The sequence below is a fragment of the Cupressus sempervirens genome, chromosome 11, assembly GCF_028749045.1.
Source record: "Cupressus sempervirens isolate cs-2001-9-10 chromosome 11, ASM2874904v1, whole genome shotgun sequence".
Lineage (NCBI taxonomy): Eukaryota > Viridiplantae > Streptophyta > Pinopsida > Cupressales > Cupressaceae > Cupressus > Cupressus sempervirens.
In genome coordinates, this window is record NC_143128.1 from 254083406 (window position 1) to 254091809 (window position 8404).

An 8404-nucleotide genomic window follows, 5' to 3' on the forward strand; every position below is an offset into this window, starting at 1 on the left:
GGCAACTATAATTATAGGAGTTAGGATTAGATGGTCAGGTTGTTTTGTGAATTCAATTGGAGCTTTGGGAGGTCTAGGGATTTTGTGGAACTCTCAAATAGTCAAGGAAAAACTTATGGACCAAGGGCAATACTGGATTTTGATCAAGGTCAAATTCCTCTTGTAGAATGTAAGTTTCTAGCTAATCAATGTATATGGTCCTATAATGACAAAATATAAGAAGAATTTGTGGAGTAACATCACAAATATATTAGAACCAATTTGAAATGACCATACTATCATTGCTGGGGATTTTAATGCAATATTGGAGGTAGCTGATAAGAAAGGAGGTGTTGGAAGGATGGGGAGAATTAAAAATGATTTTCAAGACTTTGTGATTGTCAATGGTCTTTGGGAGATAAATCCAAAGAGTGGGAAATTCCCTTGGACTAATAGACATGTTGGCTTCTTGGACATGGCAAAGAAATGGATCACTTCTTTGTTGGAGGTGAGTGGATAGACTTTAGGTGGTTTTTGATGTTGTTATCCTTCCATTCTGTGCCTCTAATAACTTTCTAGTGTCTTTAAAATTGACAAAAGGTTGCAATCTTCCTTGAAATCCCTTGAAATTGAGAAGATGTGGTTCAGAGAAGAAGGTTTTTATGACTCGGTTAAGGGCTGGTGGGAAAATGCTCCAGAAGAAGAAAGTAATTGAATATTTATTTTTTCAAGAAATTACAATATCCTTGGAAAAAATCCCATTTCAAGAATATCTTCAACAAAAAAGAAATTTTGGAAGGGTAGTTAGCAGCTCTAAATAGTAAAGTTATCAAGGAAGGGATGGATGGCATTGATTTTGAGACAGATAAGGGTCTCAAAGTAAAGTATGGGGAACTTTTGGCAAGGGAAGAAATTTTTTGGAAACAAAATTCTAGGGAGGCATGGTTGAGAGGAGACAAAAATGCAAGTTCTTTCATTGTTCACATAAAACTAGAAGATCAAGTAATCATATTTTTAGTCTATGGCTCTTAGATGGTAGAGAGGTGTCTGAGGTCAAAGATATAAATGCTCAAGCTATAGAGTTTTTTTTCTCATCTTTGGAGTGCAGGTAATGTGGGAAGGGATGAGAAAGGAAAAAATAGATTTTTGATGTGATTCAACCAACTTTATTAGAAGAGGACAACTAGATGTTAATGGAACCTATCAGCTTAAAGAAGTTGAAGGCGATTATCTTTGAAGGCAACAATCATTGGAGTTGAAGAAGATAAATCCTCGGGTCTAGATGGATTCCAAGCATTATTTTTCATAAATTTTGGAAATTTTAAATTATGAGCTTCTTGGGGTGGTGGAGGAAAGTGGCTTTGTGTTGAAAGATTTCAATAACAAATTTGTAGCTCTTATTCCCAAGTGAGAGAAGGTTGATAGTCTAGAGGATTTCAAGCCAATTTCTTAGTGCAATACTACCTACATGATAATTTTAAAAATAGTGGCTAATTGGCTGAAATTAATGTTGGAGAAGCTCATATCTCCAGAACAAAGTGACTTTAAGTCAAGGAAACATATTATAGATGACATTATAGTGGCTCATGAATTTATTTCTACCATCTCAATGGGTAAATGTAATACAATGATGCTCAAAATGTATATTAGAAAGTTGTATGACAAGGTGAATAGAGACTTCCTATATAAGGTATAAGAAGTATGATGGTGGATTATAAGGCATCAATGTTGGTGAATGATACTCTACAAGCTTTATTTCCTACAACTAGGGGTTTGTGTCAGGCAAATCCTATCTCACCTTTTCTTTTATGTTGTTCTTTGAAGTGTTGGGAAGATTCATTACTAAACAAATGACTTAGGGTTGATTGTAAGGAGTCAAGATTTCAAATGGTTTGGATGTATCTAACCATTCTCATTTTGTTGATGATACATTTATGGTAGGAGGGGCCTCCACGAGACAAGTGAGGGTAATGAAAGGTGTTTTGGACACTTATAGAGATATGTTCCATCAAGAAATCAACTAGACAAGGTCATAAATATACTTTTTCAATATGGTATCTAGAGCTTACAAAAGGACATTGCAGGAGTATTTTGAGTTAGAATAGGGAAACTTTGGGTAAGTTATTGGGTGTCCCTTTGTTTTTAGGGGTGGGGAAAGCCAACCTTTGGAACCAACTGGTCAATAGATGTGTTTAGGTCATAGAGGGTTGGAAAGAAAGATGGCTAACATTAGCGAGGATAATTTCTCTTCTTAAATCAGTAGTGTTTGCATTGCCTATCTATTCTATGTGTTAGAGTAATTAGATACTTTCTAACTAACCCTATTTTACTTAAACTAAACTTTAGGTATATAATAATTAATTATTTTATTAATTATTATAATACAACCTAAGTTTTATCTTTTAGGGTTTTGATCTCCTTTATAAGGATGGTCCCTCTTTGTAATCTTATTCACTCATTATACTTTTGTTTGATTCAATTGCAATGTCTCCTATGTGGATATGGGAATTCTAACCTCCATAGCTTTTGCTTCTCTCTTTCTATGACAAGTGTTTGCATGTATGTGATTCTTGGGAGTTGCGGGGTTGATCTTTCATCAACTTCAACATTGTATCAAAGCTTTAGACTTTTGTGCCCCTATTTTCTTCAAGAGAGGTATGGCTTTAGTTTTTCAAATTTGTTATTTTTCAAGGATTTTTGTACTAGATATGGGAGGCCACCTTTTTTGGTGCACTTTAAGCCCAAAAGACACCACCATTGGATTCGTAGTGCCCAAAAATCCCCTTTTTCCATATAAAATTTGTCCAATTTGGTCACGATTGGAATCCAAGGTAAAAATAATTGACCTCCAGATCTAGACACACTTCCCAAGGTGGTGATTTATTTTTTATTAAAAATATTAATCACAAAAGACACTTTATTAAACAATGTGTTTTTTTAATAAAAAGTTTCAAAAAGCACTTTGAAAAGTGCATGTTAAAAAAAAAAAAAAAAACCTATTTTATTTTGAAAAGGTATGCATGGACGTGCACTAACATCAACAAAAACTTAAGGCTTGCACATGTAGGCCAGTGGCTACGGGACAACTTATATGCACCCTGACCAATGTTAAATAGTGTGATTCTTTAATATTTTCATTGAATAAAGGTGTATATAAGTTGCACCATAGATGACGCCCACATGTAGTACCAGCATCAGTGCTAATGTCAAAAATTTTGGAGCTGAAATTTTATGACCATTTAGCCATCATTTCTTTGATTTGTTTTGTCATAAAGACCTATTGATGGTTTTTGTGCCATATCTTGGGCATACAAAGGTATTTTTTTGACAAATCTTATATCATCAGAAAGCCTTTTCTGAGCACGTCATGATGGTGTAGGTTATTTGGACTTTTGATTTTTTTGGTTTCCTATTTATATAGTCAATACCAGAGATTTTATTTTGCACTCTAGAAGACATATCTTAAGCATCTTATCTTCAAATTTAGAATTCTTCGTATCATTGGAAAGGTCCTTCAAAGCTCTTTCCAATGATGCTAATTGTTTTTCCCAATTCTACTCCAAGAACATTATATTTATTTATTTGTATTTTTTCATTTTGGTCGATATCTTGGTTATTTCAAGTCAAGGGATTGATTTTGTTGCTTTAGATGATTTTTCATGGTTTGTATTATCTATTATATCAGCCTTATGTCTCTTTTGATCTTTGTAGATATCATTTGTATGCATTCTTGCAACCATAGTGAGAGAAAGTGTCATATTACATCTGTATTTTTGTTTTAGTTATTTTGCCTTGTTTTGTCTTCTGATTCAATTAGTGTCATCTGATGACACTCATACAGATCATTGTATTATTGGGAATAACCATATCTTGTGCCTTATTATACATGCACTACTCTGATTAAAGTGTTATGGGGGGTTAATGTTTTGCCTTTTCTTTCCATCTTCCTTTATCCATTGAGTTTCCCTTCTATGAAATTAGCCTCATGACTTGTTTGAGATTGATCACCTCAGTACACACATATGTATTCTTTTGTGCATCTTGATCGTGGTTCCTTAACATACAATTCTATTGGCCCACTTTTCTAGTTGTCTATAACCTCACCCTTGTCAACATTAGGGGGCTTCTTTTGTTGGCTCTTATGCTATCTTGGTTCAATGAAGTGAGCTGTGTATTTGGTATTTGTTCCTATGTACTAGGTAGATGCAGTGTCTGGGTACCTATACATTTTGATGAGATGGATCAGTTACAATATAGACACTCTTATTTTTGTTCCCACTTTGGATGTAACCTTCCATGTTTGATTGATCAAATCTTTAGGCTCTGGTATTTCATGTCATCTGTATCTTCATATTCAATTGTTTGCCTTTGTGTGCCTCTTGATTTGAGTAGTGTGTTCTCAGAGCACTCATGCAGATTATAGTCTTCTCTACCTAGTCAAGTTCTATTTTTGTGGAGATTCTTCATATCAATAGTTACTTTTGATAGAGCTTTGCATCTTCTACATGCTTTAGAGGTGTTCTTCATGATCATCTCTTTTGTTCATATCTTGTGGGAGATTCCCTAGTTTGGAGGCTTTGTCAGTCCTTCACTAGCCTTTCAACATGATTTCCATTTCTTTTTGAAGTAGGGTTTTTTCCATGTAATTTTCTCTACTTCTCCTCTTTCTAGAGATTTGGTTGTGCTCGGGTACCTCATCAGGGCTTGTTGTTGGCATCCAAATATACATTTAGTAGTAGTTTCTAAGCTTTTAGCTACTCCCTAAGTTTATGCTAAGGAGGTGAGGGGTGTTAGAGTAATTATACATTTTCTAATTAACGCTATTTTTCTTAAGCTAATCTTTAGGAATATAATAATTAATTATTTTATTAATTATTATAATGTAACCTAGGTTTTACCTTTTAGGGCTTTGATCTCCTTTATAATGACCAACTTATCAATATTGGCAACATGCTTGAGGTAATGACCATGAAACCTAAGACTATTTAGGAAAGAATTGTCTCCTATCAGTTGGATTTAGTCAATCTACACTAGATTTGATGTTACAATGAAATTAGTTGATCCTAAAATGCAATGCTATCAACTATCAACATATGCACATAATAAGTGTTTTGATGATTTTTCAAAACTATTTACAAAAATATGCAGTCAAATACAACAAAGTCCAATAAACCTTTTTAATTAAAATGCAAAATTGACTCCAACCTTAAAAACTAAATAATCTTGCTTAGCTATCTAACAATATCTTTGATTGACATGTTTTCCCAAAAAAAAATCATCTACGGGAAATTTTCGTCCAATATTTTAGGTGCTTATCAATACCCCATCACATATCATGAGAGCATATTAGAAAAATCAAATTAGCTCATACCATTGTAGCATTTTTTAAGTCATAGACCTTGAAGTATGAACTTTTATCATCTATTTGAAATTATATTCAAATCCATATGGTTAATGGGATTTGATGTGTTAGTGAATATTTTTTCGCTTCCAATTATTCTAGTTTATATTGATAGGAAAACAACTTTCACCACAAATGAGTCTTGAAAACTTGCAAAGACTCTCTATGTTTAAAGGCACAACTCACTTCTACAATGATTTATCAATACGACTCTTACTATAAATGAATTATAACATCTACTCTTTTATCCTAAAAGAACTTAAGGAAAATGGAAACATCCTCTCATAAACACAAAATAATGTTGTAGTTTGAGCAATTAATATTTGATATATGTCGTATGACACATACTTAAAGATTTTAGATCGTGATTAGACCCACCAAACTAAAATAAAGGAAAATATAACTTCAACACAGTCAATGAAAAAACATCTATGCAGAAAGGAATTTCATACAAAATGACCAGCAAATGAGATAACCAAACGATTATCAAAGAGATGCACCATAAATAACCATACGATCAGTTCTATTATCATTAACTTTATTGTCCATTTAACAAAAAGGAAACAACTACTAACTTAATCAACAAAATAAAATTTTAAGTCCAGAGAGCCAACCCTTCGCATCAATTAGAACATAAAAAAATATAACCACACATGACTTACCAAATTAGTTTCAAAAACTAACTTCCTAATGAGTTGCCAACTATATTAAACAGAAAGATTTTTAAAGAAAAGCTAACCAAAAATAAGAAAATAAGATAGGTGTCCCCTCAATCATTTCCTAAGCTTCAGCTATACCGCTAACATTGGCATGAGGGTCTTGGGAATTAGAACAACTGCCACCACTTTCCTTCCAAGTCTTATGCACTATGAGGAAACTAATCAATTCCTGTTATTGTGGGATGCCAAGCTACTCTGGGCAAAGCTTCCACATTTTCATAATCCTACAAATATGATCAAACTTTTTATCATATACATCCAAATGATCATCATAGATTTGCTCTAGTGGCAATGGTTAAGTCCTTGACTAAGACTTCGCTTGTTTCCTTCAACAACTTGACCTTAGAGAAAAAGGATATTTCCACCTCTTTCGGGATTTTTCCATCCTAATCTTCACTTTCCATAATCTTGACATCAATGCATTTATTATCAACTGCTAGGATTTCTTTTAGACACCCCACTTCTTTTGCTAGTTTAGAGAATTATTCTAATATTGTTCAATCACTATGTTCCTTCATTCTAGGTTAGCTCTGGCAATGAACAAAAAATCATAATCGAACTTAGCTTTTGAATTTTCAGTTAAGAATCTATCTGTGTCATATTCTTGGACCTCTAAGAGATCAATGATATACTCATTCCACTTAATCATTTTAGATTCCCAGGTGTTCATCTCTAATTCTAGGGAAGTCATTAATTTATTAGCTCTTGTATTAGTATTTGTAAAGTGGGAGAAATAACTGGCTAGCTAGGAATGAACTGCTTTTAACCACTCGCCATAGGCTTTCAAAATGGAATGATCCCTTTTGACATGTTCAATAAAACTCTTTTTTAGGAGAGATTCAACATCGATGATAGAAATGGCAGTAGGCAGAGCTTTTGTATTTGGGTTCTAGATTTCATGTATATATTTAACCATTTTTCGCAATGACTGCTTTAGCTCTTGTTTATCCCTCTAATCTTCCATATGTGATGGGAAATCCTAGAGTTTCTTGGGGAAGTATTTCATCTATGCCCTTATCAGTTGTTGGTTTCATCACTTCACCTACACATTGCCATGTATTCTCATCAATGTTTAGTATAGTCTCAATTTTTACCTTTTTAGCTTTAGGAGTCTTCCTGAGACATTTTCATACCATATCACTCACTGGGGGAGTTGTTGGCACTATGTTCAGGGTAAAAGCACAAACCTGTGTCACCTTTTATAAAGAAACGTGATATCAGAATGTGACAGTTCAACATTAGTGACAAAAAAAATGGTATTTGTGTTTAAAATATGAAGATGATATAAACTGATGAAATGTGTAGAATTGGATGAATTTTATGCCTATAATTTTTATAATTTTTTTGAGTAAGAATTTATTCATTTTATTTTATTTTGAAGTCCCTTTTTTAACTGTAAAAAATATAGGTTGTAGTTCCTGTCAAACAAGTATATGCAAATCATCTGTTTTTGTTCTTATTTGAAAATATCTTATAGATGACATGTATAGCTAGTGCACAAAAAAAGAAATAAGTATTTTTGATGTATATTTTCTTTGTTATAAGTACTCAAGTTCGACCTTATCAGAATCCAATAATTTTTTCCTCCCGTCAAAGCTTTTCTATGAATTCTATACCTTCTTGAAAAAAAATTACATATTCGTGAAGAGGATTCTCTCCTCTAGAGATAAATATAATTTTTTTATTTTTTTGAAATGATTTACTATTTTTTTCCTTTTTTGATGGAGCATCTTCTGAAATGTTGAAATATCGACTTATAATACTTTGAGATTATAACATATTATAACTAATCAAAACACTCAAAATTTATATAATGATGATATTGAATCTGAGATCTATAAAAGGGTATTTTTAGTTTTTGAAAAAAATTGAGTTTTGATAGAGAAATGAGATTTGACCAAAAAAGGTTTTGGTATCACAAATGGTGACATAGATTTGTGCTTTTACCCTCCTTTTCTTACTCATAGAAAACTTGAACTAATTAGGGACAAACAAATTCTCTTTAGGAGGAGGGGTCTGCAGCACAGGTGATGAGTTGAGCACCATTGAGCTTAAGGTGTTAGCTCACTTTATTACTTGTTGATTCCCTTGTTCCATCTTACCGCTTGGGGCTCCAATAGAGTTTTCTTATCTTAAATCAAGACCGATTGTTACTAACTTATCACAAGTCTCCTTTAAGTTAGTCATTTGTTCTTGTTTCTTTCTACTACAGGAGAAGTCCACTTGAAAGAGGGAGGACGATGAATTGAACCTTGAATAGAGAGTTTCGTTTCAACTCTTGACTTTAGTTTTCTTGCAGCAGGAG